The sequence below is a fragment of the Saccopteryx leptura genome, chromosome 1 (assembly GCF_036850995.1).
Source record: "Saccopteryx leptura isolate mSacLep1 chromosome 1, mSacLep1_pri_phased_curated, whole genome shotgun sequence".
Taxonomy (NCBI): domain Eukaryota; kingdom Metazoa; phylum Chordata; class Mammalia; order Chiroptera; family Emballonuridae; genus Saccopteryx; species Saccopteryx leptura.
This window is the reverse complement of record NC_089503.1, coordinates 37544988-37561738: the sequence shown is the minus strand read 5'-3', so window position 1 is coordinate 37561738 and position 16751 is coordinate 37544988. Positions and strand designations below refer to the sequence as shown.

At 38.6% G+C, this 16751-nt stretch overlaps 1 long non-coding RNA gene across 1 annotated transcript in view; it reads left to right on the top strand.

Annotated features, from left to right (window-relative positions):
- Nucleotides 1–774: 774 nt before the first annotated feature.
- Nucleotides 775–16751, top strand: part of LOC136392230 (uncharacterized) — a 33337-nt gene continuing 17360 nt past the window's right edge. Inside the window, exons 1-2 of the long non-coding RNA XR_010748927.1 lie at nt 775–1008; nt 6433–6599. This is a non-coding gene — a long non-coding RNA (uncharacterized lncRNA). The remainder of the gene's footprint in view (nt 1009–6432; nt 6600–16751) is intronic.

Genomic DNA, 16751 nt, shown 5'->3' with positions numbered 1-16751 from the left:
GTACAAAAATCTACAAACACTGTGTAAGATGCACCCAGTGTTTTGACTCCCAAGTTTTTTGAAAGCATGTGTCTTACACGAGGAAATATGATATTTCTTCCCACAGGAATGCGAAAAGATAGGTTTTCCTATTAGCTGAACTTAATAACTTTAGACTGATCATGTTTGAGGTGGGTATTTCCAAGAGAAAACATCAAAATAAATGACAGAATGTAGAACTGATATTTTTTAGAATAGCCAATATTTGCTAACAAGATAGAATCTTGTATACTTTGCTTCCTTTATTATCTCATCAACATTATGAGCTTATTTTTATTCTTCTTATTATTATTTTTATTATTTCCACATGTAACAAAGAAATTGAAGGTTGGAGTTCCAGTTTATTTTTTCCAATGTACCATTATATAACTGAGATTAATTTCACATTTACTTTGCCGTTGTTGAATCCATTTGAGGAATGAGAGAAAGATAGGAGTCAAGTACGATTCCAACATTTGTGGATTTGACCAATTAAAAGAATAGAGTTGGCCTTGGCCAGTTGGCTCAGTGGTAGAGCGTCAGCCTGGCGTGCGGGAATTTCATATTCGATTCCAGGCCAGGGCACATAGGAGAAGCACCCATCTTCTTCTCCACCACTCTGCCTCTCCTTCTTTTCTGTCTCTCTCTTCCCCTCCTGCAGCCAAGGCTCCATTGGAGCAGCATTTGCCCTGAGGGGCGCTGAGGATGGCTCTGTGGCCTCTGCCTCAGGTGCTGGAATGGCTATGATTGTGGAAAGAGCGATGCCCCAAGATGGGCAGAGCATCGCCCCTGGTGGGCGTGCCTGGTGGATCCCGGTCGGGCACATGCGGAAGTCTGTCTGACTGCCTCCTCGTTTCCAATTTCAGAGAAATAAAAAAAAAAAAAGATTAGAGTGACGTTTAACTGAGAATCTGAAATTTTTAGAAAGCATTGTGTCCCATACATATTGCAAACTTCAAAAATCATCAATTCTACAGTTTTCACCACCAGGTAAGAGAGCTATAGAATGTTTTACCTGTCCCATAATGCCTTCCATTAATAGCATGTACTAATTAAGTTCTGAAGATATGTGATAGATATATTTTCATTAACTAAACAGCTGTGCGGGTATTTGAACCACTCGGGCTTGGTGAGTACATTAGCAGTGAATGGAGAAAGGGGTGCACATTTTTAAAGGCCACTTGTTTCCCTTTTCCTCCTACTGCTATTGTATAGTTACACCTTATATCATGAATAGTACTGTAACCTAAGCACTGTGATATTTGGAGTTCTTCAAGCATCATTGGATTTCCTCACATTGAGCTTTCTGACACATCTGCTCATCAGCATGGTGCCAAAGATACTCATGTTGCATTGAGGGGAGAGCTGAAGTTTATCTTATGCTGAGGTGTTTCATCTTCTATGACCCATTATCATTTCTTTACAATATTCTAGACAAATGCATTCAATTTTTTGAAAGTCTTTGAAAGATACTGAAGGCTTTGTAATAAAAGCCTCAGTGGAAGCATGTGTAATGTTTACAAGTGTATAAATGACATAGAAAGACAGAATAAAAGCAACGTATGGTTTGTGAAGTTAGAGGGAAAGCAATTGTCATACTCTCTTACAGGTCACAAAAAGAAAATAATCCAATCATCTGCTCAGTAGGATCAGCTTCCTTTCTGCTTTTGTATCCTTATGCGTGTCACAGAGGAGGCCTCATTCCCTTATTTATCATTTCAGCATAAGACTAGAATCTACAGCAAAGTCTGGTCATTAGTACCAGGGTTGAGAATGGGCTCTAAATTTTCTTCCCTTTTTAGTAAAATATCTCATTATTTGTTACTGGTTGTACGATAGTTACCACATGGCATTGGTTCGGAGACACGAGGGAGAACCCAACGGCATTGCGTCAACTGTCTTCTATACTGAGAGCACAGAAGACAAGCTCTTCACAGAACTTTAGCATCTCTTCTGGTTCGTTGTACAGTGCATGCAATTTCTCTCTGACTTTATTTTGCTCCTGTCACTTCCAGCTTGAAAACAAACAAACTTCAAGAGCTCCCTTTTGCATATGAGTTACATACATGTACTCTGTAGCATAATAAGTCAGTTCTCGCTGCTCACTGGAGCACAGCTAGACTACATTCCCAACCCTCTTTTTTAATTAGGTGGGGCCCTATGCCTGACTTCTGAGTGATGGAATCACATGGGAAGGACCGGGTGCTGAGTTTCCATGGAGTCATACATTTCTGAATAACTTATGAAAATGACCATCTTCATCTGAATCACACCTATTAGAATTACACTGAGTCAAAGATTTCTGTTGTACTCAAATATTAAATGTTGGGTCTACTTTTATTTAGCAACTGCACTATAACAGGTCCATATTGCTTTGATGACCCCTTACAGTCAGACTAGTGCCCTACAGCATGGCATTTGTCTTTGCAGCTATGTTCTAGTCATAATCAGCTGTTATATATTCTTTTAAATTCTTTCTTTTTCATGTGAGAAAAGGTGAGATAGTAAGGCAAACTCCCGCATGCACTCCATCTAGAATCTACCTGGCAATGCTATCCTGGACCAATGCTAGAGTACTGAGCTATTTTTAGCACCTGAGGCTCATGTACTCCAATAGAGCTATTCCCAGCACTCTGGGCCACACTTGAACCAATGAAACCACTGGCTGTGTGAGGAGAAGAGGGAGAAAAAACAGAGTGAGGGGGCAGCAGATGGTCGCTTCTCCTGTGTGCCCTGACTGGGAATCCAATCTGAAGGCATCCTTACACCAGGATGACCCTTCTATTCATGGAGCAACTGGTTGGGCTTTTTTTTTTTTTTTTTTTTTTTTTGCTGAAATTAAATTTATTAGGGTGACACTAGTTCGGATGACCATATACGATTCAGGTTTCCTCCTTCTTCAACACAGGTCTGTACAATGCACTGTGTTACTGTGTGTTTACAGCCACCACTGAAGTCTATACATCACCACTGATTGTACCCATATCCTGCTCCACTTCCCCCACCACAAGCTGACAGTCACCACACTGTTGTTCATGTTCATAAGTTTATTCATTTTTGCTCTATTCCTCCACCTCCCTCACCCATCCCCATATCCCCATTCTTAATTCTCCAAAGGCATTTAAACCTCCTTTATTGATATCATTGTCTTTTGTCAAGAATACCTTTTCTAGGAATCTTATTAACTGCCTGAAAACTGTACACACCTCTCTTTAGAAACATTTACAAAGCTATTAATGAAAATAAATTCCAACGAATACTCACACAGCACATTTCACACAGTTGTTGTGGGTCTTATGTATAACTCACCAATAGTTACCACACAAAGATCTAGCGGTTAGTATGTGACCATTAAAACCTGAGAAGTGTGGCACTGGCTGGTTGTCTCAATGGTAGAGTGTTGGCCTGATGTGTGGAAGTCACCGATTCTATTCCCAGGCAGGGCACACCAGAGAATCACCTATCTGGTTCTCCACCCTTCTCCTACTCCTTTCTCTCTTTCTCTCTCTTCCCCTTCAGCAGCCAAGGCTCCATTGGAGCAAAAGTTGGCCTGGGCACTGAGGATGGCTCCATGGCCTCTGCCCCAGGTGCTAGCATAGCTCTGCTCTGGTTGCAATGGGGCAAAGCCTTAGATGGTCATAGCATCGCCTCCTGGTGGGCATGCCAGTTGGATCCCATTTCGGCGCATGCTGGAGTCTGTCTGCCGCACCCCCCCACACACACCATCACTACCTCCACACCCGCCACATCTCACTTTGAGAAAATGCGTAAAAAAGAAAACCTGAGAAGTGCATTGAAGAATATACAGGGCACTTTATTCTCTTATATTCTAATAATAGACCTATTCCTGTGGTTTTCTGTTGTTGAAATGTCATCCTCTGAGATTCTGATACGTGCTCCTTTCCCATGTCTAGAAAATTCAGGATGAAGGTACATTCTTACCCAGGCCTAGAGAGACAGAGAGAGAGAGAAAGTATTAAACAAAATCAGCATCTCAACGAGATATTTGTACTTCTGTGATCATTGCGGTATTGTTCATAATAGCCAAGATATAGAAGGTGCTGAATTGCTCATCAATGGATTATTGGACTTAAAAAGCAAAAGAAAAAAGTGATATATATATATATATATATATATATATATATATACACAAATATATATACATATATATATATATATAATGAAAGATTATCTTGAAAAGACATTCTGATATGTAGTGTAATCATGATGAGCCATGAGGACATTCTACTAAGTGAGATAAGCAATTCAGAAAAGTACCGACACTCTATGATTCTCCTTATATGAGCTAATGAGAGTAGTCCAATTCAGAGACAGACTGTAAAATACTGGCTGACAGAAGCCTTGAGAGAGTGAGAAATGGGGAGTTTTTGTTTAACAGGTGTAAAATTTCAGTTGACAAAGTTAAAAAGAGTTCCGGATATGGAGGGTGGTGATATTTGCATAACATTGTGAATGAACTGAATATCGCTGAACTGAACGTTTACAGTGGTTCAGATGGTAAATTTTATGTTATGCCTATTTTACCACAATTTAAAAAATCAATTTAAGAAACAGCACATCTTTTTTTGTGATATTGCTATGATTCGAAGAACTAAGAGTACTGAAAAGGTGGTCAATTTTCAGTAACTACAGACACTTAGAATGGGAAAGTTATGTGGCTTCCATTGAAGACACTCTTCAGAGCTTGCATATTAAAATTATGAGGCTGTGAACCTTGAAGTTTTGGGAAGAAAAGGACAGATGACTTTCCTTCATACACAGCTTTACTCCCCAAGTGCATCCCGGCTTCCTCACTGTGCTAAGTAGCCTTTGGTTATCAGATGTCAATATTTCTCATCTCAAACTTCATAGATTTGTTTCTTGGTGTTTCAGGAAAACTCACCGTGAGCTTTTTCTGAGACACTTTGGTAGTTTTTAAGCTGCTGAGCTGTGGTGAGGTAAGCAATGCTTGTTTCAGGTGCATTATTCATGCTCCACGGACCACAAGTGGAAAGAGTTAAGTGCAGAGAAGGTTTTGAAATGGTGCAGGGTGGTTTATTTTCAGATAAGATTGGAATATGATGAAGCAGGTGTCCTTGGGACAATCCAATAAAACTGAACATCTGAACACCCTTCCGTCTGGAGACTTGTACATTTCTGGGAATCGTTGCAGTGATTCTATCAATGAAACAAATCCACAGTGCATTTTCTGTGTCACCTTGGAGTTTGCTGCTACAAAGCTCATGGGCTTTGGAATTCATTGTCTTCACAGAGTTAGTTTCTAAATAATTTTTGTCTATATTTTATTTCTGTTTTCTTTCTCCTTGCCCTTTCTAATTCCAATTATTTTTCAGATAATTTATTGTGTATGAGAAAAAACATATTTTTAGATGATTATATCTGATTATGATATATAGTTAATTGTTATTTCTGCAAGGTTTACTTCTAAAATAAATAACCTTTAATTCTGCATTTTCTTTACAGTGCTGTGTCTAACGTATAATTTTGTTTCCTATGTATTTCACCTTAGTTTCTCTTTTCTTTCTCATGTCATGTTCCTTTATTCTCTTATCCTGTTTTTTAAGCATGTATCCTTATCATTTGAAATTTTCAGTATTACTTTCTCTATTTATTCCAATTTATTTTCATCCTTTGTCTAATTTTCAGTTCTATATGAATTACCACACAAGAAGAGGAAAAAAATAATTTGTTTTTGCCCTGGCCGGTTGGCTCAGTGGTAGAGCGTCGGCCTAGCGTGCGGAGGACCCGGGTTCGATTCCCGGCCAGGGCACATAGGAGAAGCGCCCATTTGCTTCTCCACCCCTCCGCCGCGCCTTCCTCTCTGTCTCTCTCTTCCCCTCCCCCAGCCAAGGCTCCATTGGAGCAAAGATGGCCCGGGCGCTGGGGATGGCTCTGTGGCCTCTGCCCCAGGCGCTAGAGTGGCTCTGGTCGCAACATGGCGACGCCCAGGAGGGTCGCAACATGGCGACACCCAGGATGGGCAGAGCATCGCCCCCTGGTGGGCAGAGCGCCGCCCCATGGTGGGCGTGCCGGGTGGATCCCGGTCGGGCGCATGCGGGAGTCTGTCTGACTGTCTCTCCCTGTTTCCAGCTTCAGAAAAATGCAAAAAATAAAAAAAATAAAAAAAAAAAATAATTTCTTTTTAGAGCATTTTATATACTAGTCTCTACACTTAGCTTTTTTCTTTATAGTAGGTAGTGTCGTTTTCTTTCTTTTGTTTTGTTTTATTGTTGTTTTATCAGCAGGCTCAAGAGAGGTCATGGAGCATATCTTGCAGTAAAAGAATGATGCTGGGGGTTCACCTGGCTTAATGGGGTGTCCAGAAGTAATGTCGGATAGCAGCAGTAGATTATTCTCCTAATAGAATTTCATTCTTCTCCCTTTCATTCTCAGGGAGCATTTCTACTGTCATCAGTTTCATACACAACTGTCCAATGTTTGGCAGCAGCTAGGAGAGAGGTCACCGGTGGTTCAGAATCTTGGATCTGCCGCTTGTCTGCTTTCTCAACCACTTGAAAGTTCCAGCGTCCGTACCTGTAATTGTGGGCTCTTTATTGATGGTAAGTGATTGTCCACCATATCCCTGAACTCATTAGACATTCAGACACATTCACAGGTCAAAACCACATATATAACGGCTACAGCTTCATGCCATGATCCAGCTTCTGTGATAGCCCGATCAGTTCTTCATCTTCCTGGGTTGTGACATTGTTGGCTTCTTTTTTTGCTTTTACCTTCTGTTGTGTTATTCATCGTTAAGGTTTCATACTCTGATCTTTTTTGCTAACTCAGACTTTTCACTTCCTACCTCAGCCATAATCTTACTCATTCTGAGCCTACAGTCGTTTAGCTTCCTATGGGGACTACATTCATTTCAGCCTGCGCTCATCAACCTTACGTTTCCATGCAAGTCCTTGTGAGCAGTTCCGCTAAATGTGTTGGCTCTGCATTCAAGAGCATTTCTCAGACTCAGGAAAGAAATCTGATTGCTCTGGAACGTTTTCAGTCATTGTAAGTGAGCCGCAGAACAAAGAGTTGTCACTGTTTTTATGTAATTAAACCAGTTTCTTTTATTGCATTAATAGTTCATGTAAAAGAGGATCAATGAAACATTCAGATAGAAGCATTTTACTCAATTTCATAAAATAGGGGCATTAAAAAATAAGTGGAGCGACTCGTGTACTGATGAACACTTGGCTGTTTCTAGATCTTGGCTATTGTGAGCAATGCTGCAATAAACATGGGGGTGCATTTCTTCTTTTGAATTGGTGATTTGTTATTCTTAGGATATAGTATTCCTAGAAGTGGGATAGCTGGGTCAAAAGGCAATTCTATTTTTAATTTTGTGAGCAATATCCATATTGTTTTCCCCAGTGATTGTAGCAGTCCACATTCCCACCAACAATGCAGGAGGGTTCCCTTTTCTCCGCACGCTCGCCAGCACTTATTCTGTGTTGTTTGGTTAGTGAGCACCAAAAGTGGTACATATACATAATGGAATACTACACAGCTGTGAAAAAGAAGAAATCTGACCCTTTGCGGCAAAATGGATGAACGTGGAGTCTATTATGATAAACAAAATAAGCCAGGAAGAGAATGAAAATACCATATCACTTCACTCATATGAGGAATCCAATAAACAATGAGAAGTGAAGAATGGAAGAGAGGTAGAGAAGGGGTCAAAGAGTCCAGAGGGAAAAGGGAAGAGAGGAGGGGATCAAAGAAAGGAAATACATTAGTGAAAGTATATAAACACTAGAAAGCCCAGCGGTCATACGAAATGACCGCTGTTCTAGATATTATAAATTGTAATTAAAATGATTTGTGCAAAGTTGTCTGCTAATTCAAACTGAATTATCCAGGGCAGGTGGTGAGGATGCCCCTTTTGCTTAGTGCCCCATGGGGTTTCCCCCTTCTACTTGCTTAATTGCTTAAAGTAGAGTGCAATGAAGGAAACCACTGGCGGTACATTTCTTAAGAGCCACCACTAGCTCAATAAATAAAGGTGATTTAAATAATAAAATGTTAATTCACATGTCAAAGAAAACTGTTTTAATCCTTTTTGCATTTCGGTCAGCATTACTCTGTCGTTTTTTTTGCATTTCTCTCCTGCCTTTGTTCAAGGGACTCATTTTGTCGAGACAGGCTTTTTTGTCTTGCATCTGAGGCAAGCCTTGTTTCTCTATGTTCATCAGTCTCATTTTGCCAAGAAAGACGCATTTGCTCTGCGACTGAAGCAAGCCTTGTCTTTCTCTGCTCAGTGGTTTCTTTTTGTCGAGAAAGCTGTTTTTGTGCAGCTTTAGCTCCTTTTCTCTCCTCTTCAGTGCTGTATTTTCTAGGAGGCATTCTTAAAAGAAATTACGTTAAGACGCAGTTTTTATGTAAAACAGATGATTGCCAATGCAAACAAATGTTCACCTTCCCCCTGACACGCTCAATTTGCGTTCAGCCTTAAATTGTTTCAAAAGCAGATGATTGCCAATGCAAACAAATGTTCACCTTCCCCCTGACCCGCTCAATTTACATTCAGCCATGGCAACTTCACCCCATTGGCTAATACAGTTACACAAGCAACCAATAAGCTATCGGCGACAAACAGACACTTAAGCCGCATATAATAAAGATAACTCAGAGAGATAGAGGGAGGATAGTAAATGATGGAGGAAAGGGGGGAAGGCGGTAGCGGGAGGTGACAAAGGGGGTATCAAGGAGAACAAGGGGGAGGGAGATATATATGCGGTACACTTGTAAATATGTAAACAATAAATTAAAATCAATAAAAAAAAGTGAAACCCTTGTTTGTGTGTGCATGTTTTTTGAAGTACCACTTACTCAGGGATTATTTAGCAATTAGATTATAGTGAGAACTATAATTTCAGCCCTTTATAGCCTGTTTGCATAGGAAAACCTTGTATAAAAATCAAATTCATAAATGATCCAATCTATACTGTGCTGTGCATTTGAGATCCAAAATCATAATATTGGCACGTGAATTTTCCCATGTGAATTTGCCTGCAAAGGCATGATGTGAAGGCTTCATTCATGAAGTTCTGAGCAAGTCCATTGGAGACTCCTGGGGTTGGGGGTTTTCAAATGTGTGAGCTGAAAAATGCTTGTAAGAACATTTCTCGGTGCATTTGAGAAAACTGGCAACTATAATTTATGAAAACAGCTATTTGAAAAAGGACTAAAATATATTCACATCACTTTGGAATCATAGGTCTTAAAATTGCCTGTTAAAATAAGTTATATATAGAAGACTGGATAAAGAAGATGTGACACAAATACACTATGGTATACTACTCAGCCATAAGAAATGATGACATCAGATCATGTACAACAAAATGGTGGGATCTTGATAAAATTATATGGAGTGAAATAAGTAAATCATAAAAAACGAAGGAAAAAAGTAAGTTACTTATTTTGAGAAGATATGCTTTCTAGATGTAGAATTTTATTTTAGCTTTTAGGAATGTGTTTCTACTTTAATGTTGTAACTTATTTTTTATCTTATTTTTATTAATTTTAATGCAGTGACATTGATAAATCAGGGTATATATGTTCCGAGAAAACATTTCCAGATTATTTTGACATTTGATTATGCTGCATACCCCTCACCCAAAGTCAAATTGTCTTCCGTCACCTTCTATCTGTTTTTCTTTGTGCCCCTCCTATCCCCCCACCCTCTCTCTCCTTCCTTGCCCTCTCCCCACCCCGCCACCTCATCCTCCATTTCCATCACATTCATATCCGTGTCTCTGAGTCTCATTTTTAGGTTCCATCTATGTATTGGTTCATATAGTTCTTAGTTTTTTCTGACTTACATATTTCCCTCTGTGTAATGTTATCAAGTTCCATCCATGTTACTCTAAATGATCTGATGTCATCATTTCTTATGGCTGCATAGTATCCCATAGTACATATGAAACAAAGCTCTTTAATCGACTCGTCCTCTGATGTACACTTGGGCTGCTTCCAGATCTTTGCTATTGTGAACAATGCTGCCAAAAACATGGGGGTGAATTTCTCCTTTTGGAACTGTTTTATGGTGTTCTTAGAATATATTCCTAAAAGTGAGATAGCTGGGTCAAAAGGCAGTTTGATTTTCAATTTTTTGTGGAATTTCCTTACTGTTTTCCACGGAGGCTGCACCAGTCTTCAATCCCACCAGCAGTGCAGGAGGGTTCCCTTTTCTCCACATCCTGGCCAGCACTTATTCTGTATTGTTTTGTTGATGAGTGCCATTGTGACTAGTGTGAGGTGATATCTCATTGTGGTTTTAATTAGCATTTCTCTAATGATTAGTGATGTTGAACATTTTTTCATATGCCTTTTGGCCATCTGTATGTTCTCCTTGGAGAAATGTCTATTCATTTCTTTTGCCCATTTTTTGATTTGATTGTTTGTCTTCCTGGTGTTAAGATTTACAAGTTCTTTATCAATTTTAGTTATTAACCCCAATCAGATGTTCTGTCAAATATTTTCTCCCATTCTGTAGTTTGTCTTTTTATTCTGTTCTTATTGTCTTTGGTTATGTGAAAGCTTTTAAATTTGATGTAGTCCCATTTGTTTATCCTGTGTTTTATTTCACTTGCCGTGGAGATAAATCAGCAAATATATCGCTGCGAGAGAGGTTGCAGAGCTTCCTGCCTATGTTTTCTTCTAAGATGCTCATTGTTTCACAACTTACATTTAAGTCTTTTATCCATTTTGAGTTTATTTTTGTGAATGGTGTAAGTTGGTGGTCTAGTTTCAATTTTTTGCAGGTAGATGTTCAATGTTCCCAATACCATTTATTTAAAGAGGCTATCTTACTCCATTGTATGCCCTTACCTGCTTTGTCAAATATCAGTTGTCCATAGAGCTGTGGGTTTATTTCTGGGTTCTCTATTCTGTTCCATTGATCTATATGCCTGTCCTCATGCCAGGACCAGGCTGTTTTGAGTACAATGACCGTGTAGTATAACTTGATATCAGGAAATGTGATACCTCCCACTTTATTATTTTTTTTTAAAGATTGCTGAGGCTATCCGTGTTCTTTTTTTGGTTCTATATAAATATTTGTAATATGTGATCTATATCTTTAAAGTATGTCATTGGTATTTTAATTGGTAATATACACATTTTAATGATGTTTATTCTTCCTAACCATGAGCACGTTATATGCTTACACTTGTTTGTATATTCCTTGATTTCTTTCATCAATGTTTTATCATTTTCCGAGGGCAAGTGTTTAATCTCCTTGGTGAAATTTACTCCTAGGTACTTTAGTTTTTTGGTTGTAATAGTGAAGGAGATTGTTTCCTTAATTTCTCCTTCTTACTGTTCATCATTGTGTATAAAATGCCACTTATTTCTGAATATTACTTTTATATCCTGCCACTTTGCTGATTTTGTTTATCAGGTCTAGTTTTTTGACTGAGAGTTTAGGGTTTTCTATATACAATATCATATTATCTGCAAATAACGGTACTTTTACTTCTTCTTTTCCAACTTGGATGCCTTTTATTTCTTCTTCTTGTCTGATTGCTGTGGCTAGGACTTCCAGGACTATGTTGAATAAGAGTGGTGAAAGGGGGAACCCTGCCTTGTTCCTGATCTTAAGGGGATTGTTTTTAATTTTTGCCCATTGAATATGATGTTGGCTGTGGGTTTGTCCTAGATGGCGTTTATTAGGTTGAGGTATGTTCTCTGTATTCCCACTTTGTTGAGAGTTTTGATCATGAATGGGTGCTGGATTTTATCAGAACCTTTTTCTGCATCTGTTCACATTATCATGTGGTTTTTTTCCTTCTTTTTGTTTATGTGATGAATGACATTGATTGATTTGCAAATATTGTACCAGCCTTGCCTCCCCAGAATAAATCCCACTTGTTCATGGTGCATGATTTTTTTCCATATATTGTTGGATCCAGTTTGCTAATATTTTGTTGAGGATTTTAGCATCTATATTCATCAGGGGTAGTGGCCTATAATTTTCTTTTTATGTGTTGTCTTTGCCTGGTTTTGGAATCAGAATTATGCTTGCCTCATAAAAGGAGCTTGGAAGTCTTCTTTCCCTCTTGAAGTTTTTGAAATAGCTTGAGGATAGGAGTTAGTTCTTCTTTGAATATTTGGTAGAATTCACTTGTGAAGCCATCTGGCCCAGGATTTTACTTTGTTGGTAATTTTTTGATAACTCTTTCGATGTCATTCTTATAATCGATTTGTTTAGGTTTTTTGATTCTTCCAGATTGATTTTTGGAAGATTGTATGTTTCAAGGAATTTGTTCATTTCAGCTAGGTTGTCTAGTTTTTTGGCATACAGTTCTTCATAGCATTTTTTTACAATATTTTGTATTTCTGTTGTTTCAGTTGTTATTTCTCCACTCTCATTTATAATTATATTTATTTGAGTCCTCTCTCTCTTTTTCTTGGTGAGTCTAGTTAAAGGTTCATCGATCTTGTTTATCTTTTCAAAGAACCAGCTCCTAGTTTCATTGATCCTCTGTATTGTTTCTTTAGCCTCTACATCCTTTATTTCTGCTCTGATCTTTATTATTTTCTTCCTTCTACTACATTTGGGCTTTACTTGCTGTTCTTTTTCTAGTTCTTTTAGGTGCAGGGTTAAGTTGTTTACTTGAGCTTTTCTAGCTTCTTGAAGTGTGCCTATAGTGCTATGAACTTCTCTGTCAGTACTCCTTTTGCTGTGTCCCATAAATTTTGAGTTGTTGTATACTCATTATCATTTGTTTCTAGGAATTATTTATTATTTTTTCTTTGATCTCATTCTTAATCCATTCGTTATTTAACAACCTGCTATTTAGTTTCCATGTGTTTGAGAACTTTTGAGCTTTTCTGTTGTGGTTGATTTCAGTTTCATGCCATTGTGATCAGGAAAAGTGCTTGATATTATTTCAATGTTCTTAAATTTGTTGAGACCCCTTTTGTACCCTAACATGTGGTCTATCCTAGAGAATGTACCATGAGCACTTGAAAAGAATGTATATTCTGCTGCTTTAGGGTGAAAGGTTCTGAAGATATCTATTAAATTGAGTTGATCTAGAGTGTCCTTTAAGTCTGCTGTTTCTTAATTTTCTTTTTTGAAGATCTATCTAGTGATGTTAGTGGGGTATTGAAATCCCCTACTAATATTGTATTGCTGTTGATCTAGCCCTTTATATCCATCAAAGTCTGCTTTTTATATATATTTAGGTGCTCCTATATTAGGTTCATAGATATTGATAATAGTTATATCTTCCTGTTGTATTACTCTCTTTTCATTATGTAGTGGCCTTCTTTATCTTTTACTATATCCTTTGTTTTAAAGTCCAATTTGTCTGATATGAGTATTGCTACCCCATCTTTTTTTTCATTTCCATTTGCATGAAATTTTTTTTTTCCATCCTTTTACCTTAAATCTATGTGTATGCTTTGTTCTAAGGTGTGTCTCTTGTAGACAGCATATGTATGGGTCCTGTTGTCTTATCCATTTAGCTACCCTATGCCTTTTGATTAGATCATTTAATTCATTTAATTTAAGGTTATTATTGATATGTAGTTGTTTATTGTCATTTTATTCTTTAATGCTGTATTCCTCTTTTGCTATATTCTTTTCCCACTTTGATCTGTTTACACCATGCCCCTTAACATTTCCTGCAGTATTGGTTTGGTTGTAATGTATTCCTTGAGTGTTTTTTTTGGGGGGGGAGAAATCTTTTTATTTCTCCTTCAATTTTAAATGATAGACTTGCTGGATATAGTAGTCTTGGTTGTAGGTTCTTGTTCTGCATTACTTTGAATATTTCTTGCCATTCCCTTCTGGCCTCCAGTGTTTCTGTTGAGAAGTCTGGTGTCATCCTTATGGGGGCTTCTTTGTAAGTGATAGCCTTTTTTTTCTAGCAGCTTTTAATATTTTTTCTTTATCACTTAGCTTTGGTATTTTAATTTTGACGTGTCTTGGTGTAGGTTTCTTTGGGTTTCTCTTTAATGGAGTTCTCTGTGCTTTTTGAACTTGTGACAGTTTCTCCTGCCTTAATTGAGGGATGTTTTCAGCTATGATATGATTGAACAAAGTCTCTAACCCTTTTTCGTTCTCTTCTTCATCAGGAACCCCTATGATGCGGATGTTATTTCTCTTCATGTTGTCATAGAGCTCTCTAATTGTTTCCTCAGACTTTTTGATTCTCTTTTCTTTTTTCTTCTCTGCTTCCTTGCTTTCATTCAACTTGTCCTCCAAATCGCTGATTTGATCCTCAGCTCCATCTATCCTGTTTTTTATTTCTTGCATTGTGGTCTTCATTTCTGATATGGTATTTTTCATCTCTGACTGATTCTCTTTTAATATTTCAATATCCTTTTTATTCTTGCTATTTCTTTATTTAGGTGTTCATAATGACCATCCAGTGTTGTTCTAAGATCCCTAAGCATCCTTACAATCATTATTTTGAACTCTGCTTCGGGAAGTTTTGTTATTTCCATATCACTCAGTTTATTTCCTGGAGGTTTCTCTTGGGGTTTCATTTGGATTGCCCTTCTCTGTCTCTCATTATGTCTGTGTGTTTGGATATTTAGTTTGTAGAGATGATTGAGCCTAGGCTCGGTATTGTCTGCCTCTAGTTTTCAATTGTGTCATTTCTAGGTCTTCTTGCGTTGGCATTAGCTATTATTTTAAATCCACTTTTTTATTTGGGCCACTCTGAAGTCTTGATTTGTTTGTTTTTTTAACAGGTGATAGTCTTGTTTTCTGATCTCTGCAGGGTACTTATTTGAAATTTATCCTGGAATGCAGATAAGAGGGTATAGCCTGAGACTCTGAAGGCTTCTTCTACCAGATAATCTCTCTGGGGACAGGGTGTTTTCTCAGCTTCAGTAGGGGTAGGTGTATCTCAGATCTCCATGAAGACCTGAGTTACTGCCCCTCCTCCCCACTTCTTGTTGTCAGCTGTGTCTTGTTGCGCTGATTGGAGCTGGAGAGATGTCTAGAGATCTGTGACCTGAAAGCGATTTGTCTTTTGTTTTGTGGATGGATCAGCCCCTCTCCCAGCTATGGCTGCCTCCAGCACTGGATGATTCAGCTTCTCAGGTCGTCCCCTAAAATCCTCTGCCTCTCACTGTCTCTCTCTCTCTCTCTCCTCCCTTTCTTTTTGGAAGACAAGCTGGCCCTTTCAACACACCTCATTCACTGGTCATCAGGCAAGTGGCTATGAGCAGTATTTTTTGTGCTTTTCCTTGGAGTTAGAGCCCTTCTGGGCTCTCAGCCTCACCCTACCTTTGTTCCTGTAAGCAGCGGAGATTCGGGCACTCCCTACCAGATTTGTTATGACTTCTGCTTTGCTCCTTGGTTTTTGAGAGCTGTTCTTATAGTGTAGAGTTGGTTTTTCACTCTGATTGTTCATAAATGAGTTAGTAATCCAGTTTGGTGGTATGAGCTGGGAATCTGTGTGTCTGCCTACTCAGCTCCATCTTCAGGGCTCGTAACTTATTTTTTATTGAGATGTAATTGTAAATATATTAAAAAGAAGAACATTTTCCAGTACCCAGCTTACCTCCTTAAAACCCAAGTACAGGAGTTTAGAACACCTTTCTACACTACACAGCATCTCTCCTGGAGAAGTAGGTGTATGCACTGTGTCTTAATACATATTTTATGTTATACTCACTAAAGAAAGCTTTGAAAAACAGTTTACAAAACTAATAATGCAAAGAGATTATGGAAAAGTAAAACAAAGGATAACACAAATGAAAGAAGCAAATCTAAATGCAGAGATGTTACAGTAAGATTTAGTGAAAACTTAATAATAACAGCCCATTAGACGAACTCACAACAACAACAAAATTTAATTGTTCTAAGTGCTGAATAGTATCTTTGCTTGCTTAACTGAAGACACTATATGATTTCTCCTATTTTTGTTTTGTACCGTTAGGAAATTTCATAATCAAAGATAAATTTATTTATTATTATTATTTTTTTTCATGAAGCTGGAAATGGGGAGGCAGTCTGACAGACTCCCACATGCACCCGACTGGGATCGAACCAGCATGCCCACCAGGGGCGATGCTATGGCCATCTGGGGCATCGCTCTGTTGCAACCAGAGCCATTCTAGCACCTGAGGCAGAGGCCATAGAGCCACCCCCAGCGCCAGGGCCAACTTTGCTCCAGTGGAGCCTTGGATGCGGGAGAGGAAGTGAAGACAGAGAGGAAGAAGAGGGGGAGGGAAGGAGAAGTAGATGGCCGCAGCTCCTGAGTGCCCTGGCTGGGAATCGAACCCAGGACTCCTGCACGCCAGGCTGACACTCTATCAGTAAGCCAACCGGCCAGGGCCTCAAAGTTATATTTAGCTATTACAAATATGTAGAAAATTCAGGACTCTCTTTACTTCTGGAAGAGTTTACAAGTCATAAAAAGCAATTGTTCTAATTATATTTGTTCTTTGAACAAAATGTTTAAAGTGGGACCATGACATCATTTAAAGAAAGCACGAGAGTAGATGTTGGTAAGTGTATTTCTAAATAGCCAATTATTTTATACAACTCAATGTAACTAATTTTAGCCCAGTTCTCATTTTCATAATGAGGGCGCTGGTTTCTTCCAGATCAGTAACCTCATTACACTTTAACACCTTGTATACACATGGACCTAGATGCCTGAGAGCTTCAGTCACGTAAGAAAAATAACAACTGAAGAAAGAAAAGGGTGCTTGTAGTGGGCGATATGTCACACCGTAAAACC